The 21,852-nt window shown below is 44.8% G+C and overlaps 1 protein-coding gene and 1 long non-coding RNA gene across 20 annotated transcripts in view; one reads left to right on the top strand and one right to left on the bottom strand.

Moving 5' to 3' along the window:
• Positions 1-15,036, bottom strand: part of MKLN1 (muskelin 1) — a 378,299-nt gene extending 363,263 nt beyond the window's left edge. The window contains exon 1 of one of the 2 annotated variants that reach the window (XM_055421278.2): positions 14,898-15,036. The gene's annotated coding sequence lies outside the window, so the exon portion shown is untranslated. The remainder of the gene's footprint in view (positions 1-14,897) is intronic. The other variant, XM_055421281.2, reaches the window with a different exon arrangement.
• A 16-nt stretch (positions 15,037-15,052) lies between these two features.
• The window catches only part of LOC148778391 (uncharacterized), a 222,511-nt gene continuing 215,711 nt past the window's right edge, over positions 15,053-21,852 (top strand). For 4 of the 18 annotated variants that reach the window (XR_016037062.1, XR_016037072.1, XR_016037061.1 and 1 more), the window contains exons 1-3: positions 15,056-15,427; positions 16,280-17,384; positions 19,903-19,994. This is a non-coding gene — a long non-coding RNA (uncharacterized LOC148778391). Of the gene's footprint in view, positions 15,428-16,279; positions 17,385-19,902; positions 19,995-21,852 lie in introns of all 18 variants that reach the window. The other 14 variants (XR_016037073.1, XR_016037071.1, XR_016037067.1 and 11 more) reach the window with 8 other exon arrangements.

The following is a 21,852-nucleotide window of genomic DNA, read 5'->3' as shown; positions in this document are numbered from 1 at the left end:
CAGCAGCAGGTCTTAACATTTAGATCTTTAATCCATTTTATTTTTGTGTATGGTGTTAGGAAGTGTTCTAGTTTCATTCTTTTACAAGTGGCTGACCAGTTTTCCCAGCACCATTTGTTAAAGAGACTGTCTTTTCTCCATTTTATATTCTTGCCTCCTTTGTCAAAGATAGTTCAGTTCAGTCGCTCAGTCGTGTCCGACTCTTTGCGACCCCATGAATCACAGCATGCCAGGCCTCCCTGTCCATCACCAACTCCCGGAGTTCACTCAAACTCATGTCCATCGAGTTGGTGATGCCATCCAGCCATCTCATTCTCTGTCGTCCCCGTCTCCTCCCACCCCCAATCCTTCCCAGCATCAGACTCTTTTCCAGTGAGTCAACTCGTCGCATGAGGTGGCCAAAGTACTGGAGTTTCAGCTTTAGCATCAGTCCTTCCAATGAACACCCAGGATTGATCTTCTTTAGATAAGGTGTCCATAAGTGCATGGATTTATCTCTGGGCTTTCTATTTTGTTCCATTGATCTATATTTCTGTCTTTATGTCAGTACCATACTGTCTTGATGACTGTGGCTTTGTAGTAGAGCCTGAAGTCCGGCAGGTTGATTCCCCCAGTTCCATTCTTCTTCCTCAAGATTGCTTTGGCTATTCAAGGTTTTTTGTATTTCCATACAAATTGTGAGATTATTTGTTCTAGCTCTCTTACTAGCCTTTAGAACAGAGAAATAAACATTTTTTTGGTATAAGTCATCCAGTCAATGGTATTGGTTACAGCAGCTCCAACTGACAAAGACATCGTCCTCCCTGCCTCTGTGACCCTGTACAGCGACTGTACAGTGACTTGGCTTCTATGGGCCAACAACAGTCTCTTTCTACCCATTTTAGAGGTTTTGATCACAGTTTTTCTTCTTGTCTTAGTCCGTTCTCTGGTGCTTGCTGCTCTTCAACTTATTGTATGATATACCATCACTTCTTTACTGTTTTTACAGCCCTCCCTCAAACACTGCAACGCGGGAGACCTGGGTTTGATCCCTGGGCTGGGAAGAGCCTCTGGAGAAGGCAACGGCTACCCACTCCAGTATTCTGGCCTGGAAAATTCCATGGACAGAGGAGGCTGCCAGGCTACAGTCCATGGGTTGTACATGACTGAGCGACTTTCACTTTCACTTCTTTCTGCCCAAACTCGACCACAATAAATACATCTATTGAAGACACTTTCTTTTTTTAGAGGCATTAAAAATGCGTAGGGAAAGCCTTATATATTAGTGTCTAGTGAACTAGACTATAGTTGGATGATTCTGGCTTTTAGCCACCTGTTAACATCAAACAGTCTGCCTCATTCCGTAGCACTGCTCCTTCTTTATTACTATCTTACTATAGAAAAGAAAGGAAGTGAAGTCGCTCAGTCACATCCGACTCTTTGCGACCCCATGGACTGTAGCTTACCAGGCTCCTCTGTCGATGGGATTTTCCAGGCAAGAATACCGGAGTGGGTTGCCATTATCTTCCTATATCTATAAACAAAAAACAAACAGAAAACCATTGTCTCCAGTACTTTTCCCAGAGCCTACTTGTCTCTGGATGTTAAGCCCTCTAGCATTATTTTCACAGGTCTGAATCCTTCTTTAGAGTGAGGTTTCCCCTTACTCCTATCTATTTTCTGTGAGTGTCCTTTAAAAATAAGAGCTAATCAGACGCTTCTTCAGCAGCAACATTGATCTTTTTTATTTACATGCTCTCTTTTCTGTATTGAAATCACTGGCTTTATAAGAGTTCAAATTTCAAGTCATTTTTCTACTCTTGAGCTTTCTTACCTAGTTCCTGGCCAGACAGAGCCTTATGTCCATATTTTCTCTTAACTTGCTCAAGTCTTCTTTATATCCGGTTAGCAATAGTAACCTTCTCCGGCTTCTACAAATTCAAGGATACCATGGTCACTTACTTTAAGCTGTCTGTCACTTCCACTTCACCAACACATTCTTCTTAGCTGGTTAGAATTAAGCAAAGAATAGAGAATCCCAGGGAAGGGGGAGCCTGGTGGGCTTCTGCCTATGGGGTCACACAGAGTCGGACACAACTGAAGTGACTTAGCAGCAGCAGCAGCAGTACCTCTTCAATAAGCGATTAGTTTAAATTTAAGTCATGCCAACTTTATTTGATGCCCACTTTTCAGCAGAATGAGCTTGTCAGTAGATGTTGAAGTTCTCCATTACCCCTATATTGTGGCCCTGTCCTATTAATTCTGTCATTTGTATTGGGAAAGCATTATTGATGTTGCCATAACAGGATCACAAGGAATGTTAGAACTAGCTGACAAAACATGGCCAGTGGAGAGAGAGTGTGAGCCCAGTAGGGAGTGAAGAGCTCTTTCTAGGGTATGGGCTGTGAATACAGAAGCTGGCTTGTATTAGGGCAGCTGAGCTATGCAAGACCTGATGTCTCTCACCAAGGTGAAGTTCAAGAAGCTACTAATACTAAGAAGTCCAGCATGAAGGCACATGAGTACCACAGTTTAAGGACACCATGGCAGGAGTGTGGAGAGCAGAATACAACCCTCTGGAATGCGGACTGGTCAGTGACAAGCTAAACAAGACATCAGAATCAAGGTCAAGAAGACCAGGGTTCAGGAGAATGTCCCAAATCTAAAGAGAATCTGGATGCGAGACAAAATGACCAGAGACAGAAGGTGTGGAGGTCAAGGTGGAAGCACAGGACTGAATAAACATGGAGTGGGAGGTGTAATAGGAGGGACCTACAAATATGCCAGCAAATTTGGAAAACTCAGCAGTGGCCACAGGACTGGAAGAGGTCAGTCTTCATTCCAATCCCAAAGAAAGGGAATGCCAAAGAATGCTCAAACTACCGCACAATTGCACCCATCTCACACGCTAGTAAAGTCATGCTCAAAATTCTCCAAGCCAGGCTTCAGCAATATGTGAACCGTGAACTCTCAGATGTTCAAGCAGGTTTTAGAAAAGGCAGAGGCACCAGAGATTAAATTGCCAATATCCGCTGGATCATGGAGAAAGCAAGAGAGTTCCAGAAAACCATCTATTTCTACCTCATTGACTATGCCAAAGCCTTTGACTGTGTGGGTCACAATAAACTGTGGAACATTCTGAAAGAGATGGGAATACCAGACCACCTGACCTGTCTCTTGAGAAACCTGTGTGCAGGTCAGGAAGCAACAGTCAGAACTGGACATGGAACAACAGACTGGTTCCAAATAGGAAAAGGAGAACATCAAGGCTGTATATGGTCACCTTGCTTATTTAACTTATATGCAGAGTATATCATGAGGAACGCTGGGCTGGAAGAAGCACAAGCTGGAATCAAGATTGCCGGGAGAAATATCAATAACCTCAGATATGCAGATGACACTACCTTTATGGCAGAAAGTGAAGAGGAACTAAAAAACCTCTTGAGGAAAGTGAAAGAAGAGAGTGAAAAGGTTGGCTTGAAGCTCAACATCCAGAAAACAAAGATCATGGCATCTGGTCCCATCACTTCATGGCAAATAGATGGGGAAACAGTGGATGACTTTATTTTTTGGGGCTCCAAAATCACCGCAGATGGTGATTGCAGCCATGAAATTAAAAGACGCTTACTCCTTGGAAGGAAAGTTATGACCAACCGTGATAGTATATTGAAAAGCAGAGACATTACTTTGCCAACCAAGGTCCGTCTAGTCAAGGCTATGGTTTTTCCTGTGGTCATGTATGGATGTGAGAGTTGGACTGTGAAGAAAGCTGATCGCCGAAGAATTGATGCTTTTGAACTGTGGTGTTGGAGAAGACTCTTGAGAGTCCCTTGGACTGCAAGGAGATCCAACCAGTCCATTCTAAAGGAGATCAATCCTGGGTGTTCATTGGAAGGACTTATGCTGAAGCTGAAACTGCAATACTTTGGCCACCTCATGCGTCGAGTTGACTCACTGGAAAAGACTCTGATGCTGGGAAAGGTTGGGGGCGGGAGGAGAAGGGGACGACCGAGAATGAGATGGCTGGATGGCATCACCGACTCTGTGGACATGAATTTGAGTGAACTCCGGGAGTTGGTGATGGACAGGGAGGCCTAGCGTGCTGTGATTCATGGGGTCGCGGAGAGTCGGACATGACTGAGCGACTGAACTGAACTGAACAGATGTCAAAGGCTCGCAGCTGACCTGACTAGAAGGAAGCAAGATGCTGGGGCTGATACTGATGACATACTTTCTCTCTAATCAGAAATGGCATTTAAATCTTGGGGATCTTGGAGAACTAGAACTATAGGCAGGGCTCATTAGATAATCCAGCATCTTGTTCCATCTGGAAGGCAAAGGCAAGACAACTAGCCAGCTGCCTTATTGGAAGCTCCTGTGACAATGTCACTTCTGCTTTTATTTTGATGGCTGTACCAGCCATCAACGTTCAGGTTCGTGAGTTTTCATTTGTTCTTAACTCACACGGCTATTCTGCCTTTAATTGTGTGCTTCTTTTGAACAAATTATGTACCTTCATATTGGTGCAATACAACAATTAATTCCCTGGTGGCTCAGCAGGTAAAGAATCCACCTGCAGTGCAGGAGACCTGGGTTCGATCCCTGGATTGGGAAGATCCCCTGGAGAAGGGAACAGCTACCCACCCCAGTATTCTGGCTTGGAGAATTCCATGGACTGTATAGTCCATGGTGTCACAAAAAGTTGGACACGACTGAGCGACTTTCACTTACTTATTACTTACCGTGTACAGGTACCATGCTAGCTGATTTACATACACAACTGACCTGCCTCTTGAGAAACCTGTATGCAGGTCAGGAAGCAACAGTTAGAACAGGACATGGAACAACAGACTGGTTCCAAATAGGGAAAGGAGTATGTCAAGGTTGTATATTGTCACCCTGCTTATTTAACTTATATGCAGAGTATATCATGAGGAACGCTGGGCTAGAAGAAGCACAAGCTGGAATCAAGATTGCCAGGAGAAATATCAATAATCTCAGATATGCAGATGACACCACCCTTATGGCAGAAAGTGAAGAGGAACTCAAAAGCCTCTTGAGGAAAGTGAAAGAGGAGAGTGAAAAGGTTGGCTTGAAGCTCAACATTCAGAAAACAAAGATCATGGCATCTGGTCCCATCACTTCATGGGAAATAGATGGGGAAACAGTGGAAACAGTGTCAGACTTTATTTTTTTGGGCTTCAAAATCAGTGCAGATGCTGACTGCAGCCAGGAAATTAAAAGACGCTTACTCCTTGGAAGGAAAGTTATGACCAGCCTAGATAGCATATTAAAAAGCAGAGACATTACATTGCCAGCAAAGGTCCATCTAGTCAAGGCTATGGTTTTTCCCATGGTCATGTATGGATGTGAGAGTTGGACTGTGAAGAGGGCTGATCGCCAAAGAATTGATGCTTTTGAGCTGTGGTCCTAGAGAAGACTCTTGAGAGTCCCTTGGACTGCAAGGAGATCCAACCAGTCCATCCTAAAGGAGATCAGTCCTGGGTGTTCATTGGAAGGACTGATGCTGAAGCTGAAACTCCAATACTTTGGCCACCTCATGCGATGAGTTGACTCACTGGAAAAGACTCTGATGCTGGGAGGGATTGGGGGCGGGAGGAGACGGGGACAACAGAGAATGAGATGGCTGGATGGCATCACTGATTCGATGGATGTGAGTTTGAGTGAACTCCGGGATTTGGTGATGGACAGGGAGGCCTGGCGTGCTGTGATTCATGGGGTCGCAAAGAGTTGGACATGACTGAGCGACTGAACTGAACTGAACTGATGTCTTATTTAATTCCCAAAGCACCTCCTTGGGAGGTGGGTATTATGATACCTATTTTAAAAAAAGGAAAATGAAGCTTATATGGTTTATGTAATCAGCCTGAGGTCACACATCTGGGACACAAAAGTGCTCAGATTCAAACTTAGTTTTTGCCTACCTATCTGAGGCTTAAATGACTATATTTATACTGTAATACATTCAAACAATTCTCACTGACACCTGTCAGCCACTAGATTTTTTAATCTTCTATCCTCTTTTATCTCTAACTCCCTAACAGTACTGCAGTATATAAAAGTGATCATTAATAAGTATTTACTGAATGAATTAATGCAGCTTAAAAATGTGATTAGAATTACTATGTCCTCTCTTGCTTTGGGTGCTGATGTAGACAAGTGATAAGAATTCTTCAGTTTGCTCCATAGAAACACTACATTGACATGCATTCATTCATCACATGGCTGAGAAGGGGCTAACTGTTAAATCAACACTGAACTGAGGAGACATACTAAGTCAGATGTAGGCAAATGTGTTTATATGTTCAAATAAATTTGAGAAGTTAAAATAAAGGATATATATGAAACAGATTATTTTCTTCAGAGCTCTGAATCTGAAAATCTTTCTCATGACATGGTCTTCTTGTTTGTCTGAAATCAGAGGTTGCCAAACTAACATCCTTCGGCCAAATCCAGCCCACCCCTGTTTTTGCATGGCCTGTGAGCTAAAAATGGTTTTCACATTGTTAAGTAGCTGAAAAAGATCAAAAGAAGAATGATACTTTATGACATGCAAAAATTATATGAAATTCAAATCTCATTTTCCATAAATAAAGCTTAATTGGAAACACAGCCAAGGTCATTCATTTACTTATTGTCTATGGCTGCTTTAGCACTACAAAGGCAGAGCTGAGTAGGTGGGGCAGAGATTGTGTGGCCCACAAAGCCTAAACTGTTACCCTTTACAGAAAAATTTACTAGTCTTTGGTCTCACTAAGTAATACAGGGTGTTGTAACATTTTAAATATTGTTTAAGTGACATCTATTATTTTGGCTTCTAACTAGAGGACCCTGGACCCAACAGTCATGACATCTCTTTTGCGGTGTAGAAGGTTTCCACATTCTCAGGACAAAGTCAAACCCTTTCCTTCTCTGGCATTCTCTACATTCTCCCCTGATAGAAGTAACACCTTTTGGCAGAAACAATAATAAACGGAGAAGCTGGTGGTTTCTCTAAGAGGTAGTATGTTTCTTCCTACCCAAAGTCATTTTTCTCTTTGATGGGGAACTGGGGCCGGGCATCCTTACGAGTGGTTCCAGTGTATTACAGAAACGTAGTGGCACAGAAATGGATTCTCCAGACTCCATCAACCGATTCAAGGTGGCATGATGGAGTCACAAGGGTGAGGAAAAGCAAAGTGCTCTTTTTGTCATCACCCAGGACCTAAATAAAGACAAAAATGATTCAGAATGAGGAGACACAGGTGAATATCATATATCAAAATATTTTCAGGAGGCATTTAATATCCCAGCAACGTGGCATTGTGAGAGCTCAATTAACATGTTAGCTCGGGAGTAAAACCAAGGGATCTTTCTAAGATCAGGTTTGGTTTACAGTACAGTTCAAGAGAATATGCTTTATTTATTTATTGAGACACAAAGACACATTCTATTGTTGTTGTTTTTTGTATCTCTATTTCTCTTTCTGTATCTTTGTCTTTCTCTCCAATTTAACAAAAATATACTGATCATTGATTACACCTGAAAGGTACAGGGAAAGCCCTAAGGATACAAAAATAAATCAGATAATTGCAACTTTCAAGGAGCTTAGGGTTATGAGGAAAACAAATTATAGCTATCTTCCTGGACTTTGGGGCAGCATTTAACATGTTAAATGCTTAATATATTCTTAATATATCCTCCTTAATATATTCCTCTCTTGGTGGCTTTAGCCCCATAGTCTCCTGGTTTTAGTTCTCTGGTTTTTGATTCTTGGTCTCCATTATCAGGTCTTTTTTTTTTTTTTTTTTCTATTCAATCTCTAAATGATCAGAGTTTAATCATGGGTCTGCTTTTCTTTTGATTATATCTACCCTCCCTAGGCAATCTTCTCCCAAATTTATAAACCCAGTTCTAGCAACTCTCTTGAACTTCCAATCCATATAATGAAACTGCGGTAAACATCTCCACTTAGATAGATACTGCAATTCTGCAACTCTCCCAAGATTTTCCAGCTCAGTCATTGACGTCTCTGGTCATTCATCCCACCTTTGAAGAAATCGCAAGTCAGTCATGATACTACCTCCCTCTCCATAACTCACCAATTCCATCCAATTGTCAAGTTCTTTAAAATAACCCTTGACTCTGATCATTTCTCTTCCTGAGCCCACCATTCACTTGTATAACTGTACCATAATTTATTTAACCATTTCTCTATCAATGGACATGTAGGTTGTTTTCATTCTTTATCTACCATAAATAATGCTTCGGTAAAGATACTAGAAGAGTCATTCTTCAATATTTGTCAATATTGGATAAATATAGAAAAATGGAGCTGCTAGGCCAAAGGCTTGGTACATTTAGAAATTTGATAAATACTGCCAAGTTAGCCTCCACAGGGGTTATATCAATTTTCATCTTATTGACAATGTAAAATAATGCCCACTCCCCAGCCTGGCAAACCAAGTATGCTAATTAAATTTTTTGATTTGTGTCAACTCAATAAGTAAAATAAAGGAGAATAGGGTGGCAGACGATGAGATGGTTAGATGGCATCACCGACTCAACAGACATGAATCTGAGCAAACTCCAGGAGATGGTGATGGATACGGAAGCCTGGCATGTTGAAGTCCATGGGGTTGCAGAGTCGGACATAACTTAAAAACTGAACAACAACAGTATGTAAAAAATATCTCTTATTGCAGTTGTAATTTGCATATTACTTGTTATGAGAAAGGCTGAGCACTTTTGCATATTTTAAAGACCTATTTGTGTTTCCTTAACCGCTGTCATACCTTTTACCCAGTCTCGTGGGAGTTTTTGATGCTTTTCTTATTGATTTGTAGCAGTGCTCTGATTTCTTCTTAAATTATCCAATTTCCACATTCTTTCAGAATCCTAGTAATTTTTAAAACTCAGAATTTTATCAAATTTTCCCCAATTAACAAGTAATCCTCAATTTTTAAAAATTTATTTTTCAATTGGAGTATAATTGCTTTACAATGTTGTGTTAGTTTCTGCTGTACAACAGTGTGAATCAGCTATATGTATACACCCCCTCCCTCTGGAGCTTCCCTCCGCCTCTGCACACCCACCTAGGTCATCAAAGAGCACCAAGCTGAGCTCCCTGTGCCATACAGAAGCTTTCCACTCTCTATTTTACACATGGTAGTGTATACATGTCAATACTACTTCAAATGTTAACTCCATTATAGGGGAGCCCATATGAAAAGCTCAATGTAGAAACTATGAATTGATTTGAAGAAGTCCTGACTACCTGAAAATAGCTTAAGACTGCCTATACCTATATCTATGCTATGTCATTTAATTTTCCTAACAGCCCTATGAGGCATGTATTATTATTAACTCCAAAATAAAGCTCAGAGAATATGAATGTCCAGGGTGACACAGCAAATAACTCTTCCACACCTGGAACCTTAAAAGTCTAGTAATCCACCATCACTGGCCATTCCTGAACCACATTAGGCTCTGGTCCTTGATGCCTCTAGTTTCTGATAATCAATTGCTCTTCTCTTTTGCCTTCTATAAACATGCGGTGAACATTTTTAAGTACCTACCATCTGCCAGGAATCCTCATGGGGTTTACATTTTAGAAGGTTTCTCATTTATAAGAATAAAAACACACAATAATAAAGCTTTACTAAGATGGGTGGGAAGGGGCAAGGAAGGGTACTTTCAGCCAGGTGGTCAGGGTAGACCTGCTTGAGGAGGTGATATTTAAACAAAGGTTAGAATAATCAAATCCAGGAAAAGGAAATATCTAGGTGAAGTCCTTTAAAAACAAGAGCAAATGTAATGCATTCGAGGAATAGAAAAAAAGACCACTGCAGTTGGAGTCAGAGGAGAGTGGTGGGAGACGAGATCAAAGAGAGGTGGTCTGGGATGCTACGGAAGGCTTTCTGCCAGGCAAAGGAGTCTGGACTTTATTTCAAGTGTAATCAGAAGACAAGGAAGGATTCTAAGAGAGAAGTGATATGATCTGTATTTTATGATTTATGTCACTCTAGCTGCGTTGTGGAGAGAGGAGGCAAAAGTGGAAATAGGAAAACCAATTAGAAGCTATTACAGAAGCCCAGAAGATGATGTCTGTATTACAGTGGTGGCAGTGGAGAGAGAAAGAGACAGATTTTGGAAGTGTTTTTGAGGGTTAAAGTGGACCTAAATTCTTTATGGAGGAGACATGAGAATGGAGGAAAAGGAGAAGAATCGTTAATATCTACACGCTTTTTGGCTTGAGCAAATGGTGGATGGTGACCTAGATAGCATATTAAAAAGCAGAGACATTACTTTGCCAACAAAGGTCTGTCTAGTCAAAGCTATGGTTTTTCCAGTAGTCGTGTACGGATGTGAGAGTTGGACTATAAAGAAAGCTTAGTGTTGAAGAATTGATGCTTTTGAACTGTGGTGTTGGAGAAGACTATTGAGAGTCCCTTGGACTGCAAGGAGATCCAACCAGTCCATTCTAAAGGAGATCAGTCCTAGGTGTTCATTGGAAGGACTGATGTTGAAGCTGAAACTCCAATACTTTGGCCACCTGATGCGAAGAGCTGACTCATTGGAAAAGACCCTGATGCTGGGAAAGATTGAGGGTCAGAGGAGAAGGGGACGACAGAGGATGAGATGGTTGGATGGCATCACCGACTTGATGGACATGGGTTTGGGTGAACTCTGGGAGTTGGTGATGGACAGGGAGGCCTGGTGTGCTGTGGTTCATGGGGTCGCAAAGAGTCGGACATGACTGAGCGACTGACTGAACTGAATTGATGTCATTCAATTTGAAGAAGCCCAAAAGTATCCGGAATTTCGTATTACTATATTATTTCCTTTTTTTCCCATGCATCCTGAACCTCACAGATCATGATTTTCTCTCCCTGGTATTTTCATTTTCCTTCCCTACTTAGTCTTTAGTCCTTCTTGTCTGAAAGAACTCTCTCTGTCTACCTCCTCCGCTCATATCCATGCCTCAGTCCACTGCAATCTGGTTACTATCTCCTTTTCCTAATAAACTCCTTCTTTCTGAACATAACACTGACCGTGTTGTTAAAACCAAGGAATTTCTGTCCAGTTTTCTTGACCTCTCTCTAGCATTTCAAACTATTGCCAATTTCTCCTTGACTTCTCCGAAACTACTTGTTCCTGGTCCTTCTACCTCTCTGGATCTTCTTCTTTGTGTCTTTATTTCCTCGTTTTTTCACAGTTTGCATTTCCATAAGGTTTCAGAATAGGTCCTTCTCTCTTCTTACTCTATACCTTTTATCTTGAAGATGTCATCTACTTCCATGGACTGTCACTCATTCTGACGGTTCCAGCATCTCTCTCTCCCCTGAGCTCTTGACTTCCCTGTGTATTTATGTAACAGAAAGCTTAATTTTGATATCCTATGGATACTTCAAACACCATGTTTCACATTAAACTAAATTCCCTCCTCAACCTATGTCTCTTCATCTTGGCGACTGGTACCACCATCTTTCCATTTATCTGAGCTATATATCTTCTCCTGTTCCTTAATCCTGCAGACATAATCCATAATAAAATTCAGTTTGTTCTATACCCTCAATTTCTCTTGAATCCTTCTCCTCTCTCCATTTCTATTCTTGTTGCTTTAGTGTAGATGTCCATCATTTCTAGCCCCGTAATGCTGAAACAGCCTCCGAGCTAGTCTCCCTGCTTACTGTGTTGCTCACACTAATGAATTCTCCAAACTGGAGTGAACTTTATTAAATGGACATTTGATCACCTCACTATGCTCCTTAAAACTCATTAGTAGTTCTCCACTGGCTTTAGGGTAAGCTGAAACTTATTAGGAGGATATATAAAACTTTTCATAATACAAGACCTTACTGATCTTTCTGGGTTCTACTATGCATTCATACAAGACAGAATCTATTACTTGCTGGGTTCTGTCTTTCACTTTCAACTCCATGGGCACACCTTCTTACCCTCAGGACTTTACACATAATACTTTCTTTGCTTGGTTTACATTTCTCTTTGACTGGCCCACTTGTCTGGATTATTCTACTTATGCTTCAGATCTCTCTAAATTCATTTTCTATGGTTAGGGACCGTGACTATGCAAGGTGAAGGTTAAATATATACCTTTCCAATGAGCTCCTGTGTTGCTAACATCCTAGTATTGTGTGATCAATTTTGTACTTATCTGTCTCCTCATTAAACTACAAGATCCTTCAGAGGTGACTGTGTTATTCACCTTTGTATTCCCAGTGCCTAGCACAGTACCTGACACATAGCAGGCACTCAATAATGAATAAAGAAAGTGGAAGAGTTGGGTTTCAAAGTCAGATCTTCTCTGTCTGGCACAAATCTCACATTTCTTCATGCTATTTCTTAACATCCTGAGCCTGAAAATTTTAAAAATCTAGGTATATTTTTGCCTGTAACTAATTAAAATACAGGCAAATAGATAACTAACTCCATGAGAGTTCAGTTAATCATGTAATTCTTTAATAACCTTTATTCATCATTCCACCATTTTGCTCATCAAAGTGCTTTGGGTTAAATAAATCTAAATTGAATGAAGGATCTTTTGATACACTTTTACATCCTTTCTACCTTTCATCCTGTTCCTTCTACAACACCTGAAAGTAAGCAGAGTTAAGTACTTTGGGAGTCAGGTAAATTTTATTTGTCTGGCAACTGACACTATAAAGTGATGTGTCAACAGCATACTCTTTCCTATTATAATTTTCTCCAAGGTTTCTATGGATAGATATTAAAATTTCAGTGCCAAAATTTAACATCGCAAAATCCAGCTAAAATTGAAATTTTTATGTAGTGAGTTCAGTACAACACAGAGTTTTGTAAATAGAAAGAATCTTAAAGATTCTGTAGCCCAGCATTTCTGTTTAGCTTCCATGAGGAAACAGACAGGAGAAGACTTGTACTAGCTCACACAAGGACACCCAGCCTATTAAAATTTCCTAACTTTCAGTTGGTTGGTCTCTCCTCAATGCCATAGATACCCTATTATCTTCCATCCAAACAAATTATCTACATCAGAACCTATCTATTTACACAGTGTTTATCTTTATGATATTGCCTTTTTTTGATTTCCTTGTTATAAAGAGGAAGGAACCAAAAACTAAGCAAGGCTGTCTTATCCAGGGACATAGGAGAATTGGTAAAAGAGGCAATTAGTACAAAGAGATGGGCTTCTGTTTGTACTGGAGCCTTGTAATCACAGTCTGTTCTCTGAGTGCCCCAACGCTAACCCAAGCTTATTTGTACTTCTGGGGCCTGGATTCTATTCAGTTCTATGCCTTATTTAGTCTAAATGATTTCCCCAGCTTCAGTGTGTATTTTTTGAGCTTTATTTTAGAAATATCATACTTAAATCTCCCCTCAAATTGAGTTTGTTTTAGTTCTAATGCTGAGGAATGAAGATTCTGGGTAAAAGAAATAAAGATGATTTTTTTTCTAGGCTTTACATTTCAAGAATGGTTTACTCAAATGGCAACTGGCAGTATACCTTATTCCTCAAATTATGACATTTTCTATGGGAATTAGAATGTAATTGGGATAATTGGTTTTCATGGCAAGCACAGATTTCTTTCCAAGAGTATCAGTTTGATAATATTTTACCAGCTAACGCTACGAGACCAAATATAAACCAGTTCTGAGAAACAGGAAGTGAACCTGACTGGTCTAGTCTGCGTGTCCCTGGTAGTGACGCACATACAGAAATCAAATTAGGAAAACAAGATATGTGGGTGTGAGGGCGTCGATAATAATTCAGGATGCTACAACACAAGCGAGAACTCCCTTAACCAAATGCCATTCATTTTAATAACACCCTGAGAAGTTTGATTTCCACATAACATACGAGTGATTAGAAAGCAGGACGAGCTTGAGTTCCCTAGCAACAGCATGTGCTTCTGAGACAGTCATTAGCCTTTCAGTTAATCCCGCCAACCCCTTACTGCTAATGTATGACTGACACTAAAAAAAAAAAAAAAAAGATGTTGCAGAAAGTGCTTTGATTTCCAGAAGCAAAATGGACAAGAATAATATATATACACACACACACACATATATATATATATGTGTGTGTGTGTTTATGTTAAGTTGTCCTGAGAACTGCACTCAGGTAAAAGAAACAATTTTCCTACATGCCCAGCCTGTCCCCGTGTCCCCAAGTTCACTGCTTTTAGTTCTCTGACTCCCCTCCCAGTAAAGGGCAGCAGAGGTGAAAATTCTTCAGGCTTCAAGACAGTCCCCTCATCGAATGTAAATCATAGTCTGAAACTGGGGTGGGCAGTTTGTGTAGTAGGACTGAGGCTGACAGAGGGTAGGGTGGGAGGGAAACCGTAAGGCATAGTTTTCTTTCTCCTTTAAACAGAATAAATTACCCTGGTTGAAGCTGCTTGGGAAAGGAGGGTGGTGAAGGGAAAGAAGCTATTTTTCCTATTGATTGTTTAATTGCACCAGAAGCTGTTTGTCCAAGGCCACTGGCCAAGAGCATTATGTCTGTGGCTAAAGTGAGGCTGGGCAGGTTTCCATACCCTTTCCTAGTTTTAAACAAGACAACCCATAAAGCTCAGCCAGGCTATAGGAATAGGGTGTATGTCGAATTCTGCTACTCAGCTGTACCCTAAGGCGCCAGGGCTGATGGGATGATGGTTTTCTAACTCTGAATCATTGCCTCCAGCTCGGTCCTTGGTTCAGGATGCACTACTTCTCTGTGTAGCCTGGGTCACCTGCGGGGCGTTCTTCGAACGGTAACTATTGCCACTGGTCATCCTTATTGTGGCCTGGGTCCCTTTCAGCTGGACACTGGGCTCCTTCAGTTTGGCCAGGGTGATTCCTAGTTCTCCCCGCCTCCCCACCTAACCCCCTGCGCGCTCCCTTCCCAAGGCGACCACCTGCGCCGCCCCACTTACCATCTGCCCCGCGGGGAGGGCCCCCCGGGGTGGCGGAGCCCTCCCTGCTCCCGGGCGGCTCTGGGGGAACTCGGTGTTTGCCTCCAGCCCTTCGCTACCGGAGAGATCAGGTTCCTCCCCTCCTCCCCCTCCAGCTCCGGCCGCCGCCGCCGCCTCCTTCTTGCATGACACAGCAGAACCGCAGCTGCCGCAGCAAGTCCCAACCATCCGCCCAGGAAGCGCCGCAACCGGGACTCGGGAGGGGCGGAGGGGGAACCAGGCAGGGGCCACCGCCGAGGGGGATGCTTGCCCCCGCTTTGCACCACACACTCTTTTCCCAGCCCAGGGGCATGGGAACAAAATCACGCTCAAGCCGACCAGGCCAAGCCCGTGAGGAAAGCTGGGGGTTCGGCGTCAGAAGGGATGGGACCAAAGAGAAGAGTGTGAAGGAGACCCCAGTTGAGGCAGGTCATTGCAGGGGAAGAAGGGGAAGAAGAGGCCGAGAAGTCGAGGGCCAGACTGTGAAGGAGAATAAAGGAGGTCAAAGAAAGGTAAGGAGGTAGAGTTGCAGAGAAGGGAGACCGAGCTGGGAAGGGGAGGGGACCTGCTTTGGAAGGAGGACTGGGAGGGAGAATTTGGGGAGGCCTGAGCTAAGTATCTAGGCAGCACAGGGTGAATTGGGAGGCAAAAGCAGGAAAGGGGAAAGGGATGGAAGGATTAGGCGTTAGATAGTAAGGTAAATATTGAGGGGCACATTAAGGAATCAGAAGGGATGTAGTGGAGAGATCATGCATCATGGCTGATAATCAGAGGGAAACTGATGAGGTGGAAAGAGATACAGTCAAGGCAAAGAAAACATGATCTTCCGCCCCACTCTTCAGTTTCCTATGAAGTTTTTCATAATGCTGCCAATCCAACAGGGAGTTTTCCTTATAAATTGAAAAGCATGAACTAAAACATCAAAAGAGCCTTTTAGCTGGGATTTACAGGATAAAATCCTATGATCCACACAATCTAAGGCAGAGATTTAGGATTGGGGGTTGTGATTCAATAACACGGAAGGCTCTAAAAACTGATGTTATGGATTCACACATAACTGGACTTAAGTCTTTCAAAGTGTCTGTTAAATGCTTCAGTTAAATGCTACAAATGATGATAAAGTTATTGGTTCAAAATTTCATATAAAGGCGCAGACTTTTTCTCTGTATACAAACATATATATAGGTAATTTCTAGCTTCTAGCACGTCCACTATGATTAAGGGGAAAATGTGTTTTTCTGATTATTTGATTTCCCACCAAACACACTACGCATTTAACAGCAGATCAGTTGCTTCTATTTGAAAGAATGTGGTCAGAAAAGTAATGCAAAAGCTGCCACTTTGGTTTTGTCTGTACCTTCCAGGTCATATCGTCGTACCTCACTTCCTGACACAAACAAGTTTTTACTGTTGTCAGCAACAAAGTCCTAATATAGCTGCGGAAGAGAAAAACTGCATTGCATTTGCCTCCTGCAAGCATCATCAACACAGTTACCGGAGGAATGTTGATTCCAGAAAAGCTTTAAAGCTGGTACGATGGTAATTATGTATCAAATGCCTGATTCTATTTCTGTTATTATTGTTTTGTCATTTCTGAGCCACCCAAGAACTGGCTGAACTCGCAGAGGGACAAGTCCGGTTCTTCTTTTTGCCTCGGTAAAATTTAATCAGACCTGATAGAAAACTCATTGCTCTAGGGGAAAATAAAGTAGGAGCCACGAGATGTCATTTTAACAGAGCGTGGGTTTTGTGACTGTAGGAAAGGATTTAAGGACGCTCCTTCTGTTCGGTTTCCTATGTAATGAGCAAAGGCTACACGCACGCACAGACGCCACAGCTCCCGGATGCTGTGGCTCGCTTATCTGGGCTTCTGCAGCGCCAGGAGCCCCTACGGGATGCTGCGAGGGGCTTTCGGTGGGTGGTGGTGGTGGTACGAACGGCTGCGGCCGCCGCCGCCAGTTCTGCCGCTGCTGTTGTTGCTGCTGCAGTCACGTGGGAGGCCCTTTAAGTTTCCATAGAGAGGCCTCTCCGGTGTCACATGATGGACATGATATAATGAAACAACATTGTGGAGAGGAAAGCATTAGGGGAGCCCACGGCTACAAAAACAAGTGAGTGAGAAGAGGTGGGAGGAAGAGAAACTACGCCACCTCCCCTGCAGCCGAGCCGCACGCAGCAGCTCCCCGCGGGAAGTGGGCGACGCCGGCGGGGGGGAAAGGAGACCCGGTCCCCAGCCCCTGCCGGGGGGACCCCCCGCCGCCCACCGCCAAGAGAACAACTTTTAGCCGGCAGCCTCGGCCAGCACTGCACCTGTCTCCGGAGCCTCCATCGCTCCTCCTGATGATCAAAGGGGAATGCTAGAAGACTGTGCTCTACAAATATACATGCGCATCGTTTTCCCCCTTGCGTCTCGCTCCGGAGGAAGGAAAGAGAAAAGGATTAAAGCGGCAGCTTGTGTTCAGCCCCAAGGTAAGTTCTGGAGGGTGGGGAAAGCCGGCCCAGCCGGACTTCGGGATAGGAATTTTGTTCTCCGTTTGGACCTCTCGAGATGAAAAGAGGCATCCCCTCACTGCTGCGAGGCGGCGGGCTCGATGGTCCAGCAGATACATTTCCACTCCGGTTATTTCCTCTTTCGCACGCCCCGCGGTCCCACCCTGGGACTCCCCGGGGGCCCCTCGCCTCCCCCTGGAAGGGCCCTCAGGTCCCGGCCGGGATGTTGGAGAGCCGGGCGAGGAAAGGTAGGGGTGGTGGCGTTAGCTGGGAATGCCGAGGCGATTTCGCCATGTTTGTGTTGCTAAGAGCACTTTTTTCCCCTTTGAGGTGGCCTGATGCCACATGGCTCCTCCGGAGCTGCTGCCGGGTTGAGAGTGTGTGTGTGTGTGTGTGTGTTTTTCAATGTCCGCATTCCAGCTAATGTTGCGCAGATAAAATTCAAACTTGAGGTAAACAGAAGAGGAGGAGGAGGAGGGGAGGGAGGGAGGGGGGGGAGACTGTTTCCATTTCGAGATTCCACCTCTTCACTCCGCGGAGACTCACATCCCGGAACCTCGAGAGTACTTGGTCCTGTCTTCCCCCCACCCCACCTTTGCTGACCACCAGAAATAAGGCGACGGGGGTGGGGGTGCTCACAGAGGACGCGGCGTCTGCGTTCTAAAGGGGAAAAACAGCACCCCCCGGCACCCAGGCCGTTGGCTCCCTTCCTTGTTCCACCGGGAGGGACGGAGGATGCCCTGCTGCGCTCTCGAGTTGGGGGACCGGAGGATCGCGCTCTTGGGCGGGGCTGGAGGGGGGGTGCCTGATCCCCCTCTCACTCCCTCTTACTTTCGGGAACCGGACGGCACCGCTCCCACCCTACCCCGGGCGCAGGTTCCAGAAGGCGGGCTGGGTGGGTCTCCAGGTTCCGAGAGGGTGGGTGGTGTAGCAGGTGTGTGGTGGGCATTTCTATTTTGTAAGTTGCATTTGATGGGAAGACGTGGGGTGTCTTAAAAGCGAGCGGATCGGCAGAGCTGCGTCTTCTTTTTCTTTGCGACTAGGGAGAAAAATGAAGACAACCCCTCCCCAGCCCGCTTTAAATATCTGATTCATCTCGAAGCTAGGCTGAAGGGGGAGTAGGGATGTGTAAGGGTGAAGATGAGGTTCGTCATGTGGAAAACTGGGCTTCTGACAGCTCATGGCCACCCTGCCCTCCCTCCCGGGGCGGAATATGGGGGGGGTGGTCCGAGACGGGCGATGTAGCCCCGCCCCGGGGTAGGAGCAGCGCGGGGTCCCGAAGTGCGGGAGGGTCCGCAGCCCGGTCGCCGGGGAGTACGGGGGGCCGTGAGGAGGGTCTGCGGAAGCGCCGGAGCCGAGAGCTGCGGGGTGAAGTGCGTAGCAGAGTCGTGACGGGGGCTGACACGAAGCAGCCGTGGGCGGCGCGCCGAGGAGGAGCGGAGGCTCGCGCGGGCCCGGGGCCCCAGCTCCGTGGCGGCGCGGCTTTATTCCGAGCGGCGACCCGAGCCTCCCACGCCAGCGCCGACGTCCGGGCCGCGGGTGGGTGCGCACGCCAGGGCCCTGTCCCGGGAGACCGTTTCCGGGCGGGGTCCCCGGCCCGGAGCGAGGGCTGTAAACAGGGTGGTGCCCTCTGCCCTCCCGCCCCCGGCCGGTCGGGGCGCGCGGCCTCGGCGGCGCTCGGGGCAGCGGAGGCGCGGCCGCGGCGCCGGGCAGCGGCAGCGGGGGCGCGCCCGCCGCCCCCGCGCGCTCCCCGCCGCCGGGCCGGCCGGCCGGCCCTCTCTGTTTTTGTTTTGGTGGAGCCCGCGTGCAGCTGGCGCGTGTCGAGTCACGTGCCGGGGGCGGGAGGGGGGCTGGGGCGCGGTGACGCACGCGTCCGGAGGGCCGGGCGCCCGCGGGGTGCTGTCGCCGAAGGGGCGAGGGGGCGTGTGCCCCAGACAGATCCCGACCGCGCCGGGTGTCCAGGCCCCACCTGGTGGAGTTCGTGGGAGTTGGTCCTCGTGAGCGGTGTGCGGGCATGGGTGTAAATCCCACCGCACTTTTGAGTTCGTCGTCGCAGCATCCAGGCGAGCCTGCTCCGTCCGGGCTGGGGGCCCGCCTGCGCTGTTTCAGTTGGAAATCAACAGACTCTGCAGGCGTGAGTCTCTGGGCATATAGAGACCTATCTGTGGCTCTTAAACCACACTGCACGTTGTAAGTAACTGGAGCGGTTTACAAAGAATTCTGATGCCCGGCCCACTCCTAGATCAGTTGAACCCAAATCTAAATAGGGCTGAACGTGTGTGTGTGTGTTTAAATCTCCGTAAGTGTTTTTGATGAACGAGGAAGGTTGAGAGCTAACAGAACTAGCTGACTGGAATAGATAGCTGTGAAACCATCCATATTTAGGGAAGAAATAGCTGAAATAGCCAACAGGTGTTGAACTGTCAGTAGATGCGGGAAGCTATGTGCTGGCATGCCCTGACATTCTTGATGAAACGTTGTTACCCCCATTTTACAGGTGACGGAGTGGATGCTCAGGAGTTGGACAGTGACGAACCATAACTAGAATCCAGGCAAGCTGATTTCAAAACCCAGTCTTTCAGTCATTACGTATGTTACTTTGGAAATCTACCTTTACCTAAATGCCACGTGTTTGTGCGAATAGGAGTAGTTTTGTGTTTGCCTAAGGACCAGCCAATTTATAAAAATATATATGTATTTTTATTTGCAATTTTTTGCTTGTGTGAAAGGGAGAAGAATCACCTGGTGAATTCGTTGAGACCTATATAGGCTACTAACATTTCCCCTAAGTTTCTTTGAAGAGGGGATCCCAGTAATTTGGAGAGAACTGATTCCATGGAAGTTGTTTTGAGACTTGAACATATATGTAAAGTGAAGTGAAGAGTCTAGAAGATATAGATAATTTCCCAGGATTTACACAAGCATTCACTGAAGTCCTTTAGGTTGCTGGACACGATATAATTTTGTTGGTCATTGGCTGGTTGTAGCAGAACATGCAAGGTAGTATACGGAGTAGCAGAAGTTTTGCCTTGAAAATTTAGGAGGAAAAAAACAGCTACTGTGGTCTGGAGTACAGAATTGTTTTTGCATCCCCTTCTCTCTTATTTATTTCATTTTCCTCTGTCAGATAAACTCTTAGTGCGAATATTTAGATGTGGAAGTCATCTATTTGTTTTGAAAATGTGTTCCTTGATATATTCTCTAAGGATATTAGAAATAAAACTCACAGGCAATAGAGGTTTTATCCTTAAAATCAGAGGATTCTAATTACAATGTTTTTGTGACCAATACACGTTAAGTGGTACTGCGTCACAAAAAAATGTCTTTGTATTCCTACTAATGATTGCTTTCTAATACTGTTAGCTGTATGGCAGATGTAGGCAAATTACTGGCCAAGTTTCGGAGACTGGTTTTCATGTGGCTTGCAGTTTTGGTTAGGGACGCTTGTAGACAGACATACCACTAGGGCAAGCCTGATATAACTGAGTATAAACTATTTTTGGCGTGGAAATAGCTCTCACCCCATCTCCCTCCCTCCCTTGTCATCCTCATCCCTGTTGACCACCAAAGATACTTTAATCCAGCATTGTCAAACCACTTGTGGTTCCTGTGGACAGCTCTGCCTTCTGCTTCTAATGTCCTCCTTTAGGACATTACTCTTAATTTCTCATGAAAGTGAAAATGTTAGTCACCCAGTCATCTCCGACTCTTTGCGACCCCCTGAACTGGGGCCTGCCAGGCTCTTCTGTTCATGGAATTTTCCAGGCAAGAATAGGGGAGTGGGTAGCCATTCCCTTCTCCAGGGGACTTTTCTAACCCAGGGATCGAACGCAGGTCTCCCACATTGCAAACAGATTCTTTATTGTCTGAGTCATCAGGGAAACCCCAATTTCTTCCTGAAAGGTGTTTGGAAACATCCTGCTGTGTCACCTCCATTCCTTGCACAGATGTGTCTCAGTGCATTTTTTTTACAACATATATTGCTTTTGTTTATGCGTTGGACACGTTTACTAAACTGACCTTATAAAAGGTTGAAATGGTGATTATTTGTGTAGCACTGGCACAGTGCAGGCACCCACGTTTATTCCGTCAGTCTAAACTGAATTTGAGTTGCATTATTTGATCACTCATCTTCATTCTTTACTGTCCTCACTTCTGCTGCTAGGCTGAAACCATGCATCTTTGAACAGAGAATACAGGGTACCACCAACATATTCCAGTAAAAGGAGTAGGAAGGACGGGACTAAATGTAATCAGCTTTTCACTTGTTTCCCAATTTCATTCTCAATTTACCAAGTGTTTACTTGTGAGCTCTGGGAGAGATATTCAATATTACCATTTTTCAACTTACTTAGGAAGGAAGAAATGGCACTGTATTATTGATGAACAAACTTCTATGTATCGTAGCAGAGTACAGATGCATTGTCACAGTTCATTACACTGTAAC

The sequence above is a fragment of the Moschus berezovskii genome, chromosome 3, assembly GCF_049115385.1.
Source record: "Moschus berezovskii isolate FMDL1 chromosome 3, NW_MosBer_1.0, whole genome shotgun sequence".
Taxonomy (NCBI): Eukaryota; Metazoa; Chordata; class Mammalia; order Artiodactyla; family Moschidae; genus Moschus; species Moschus berezovskii.
This window is presented reverse-complemented; position numbering and strand designations above follow the sequence as displayed.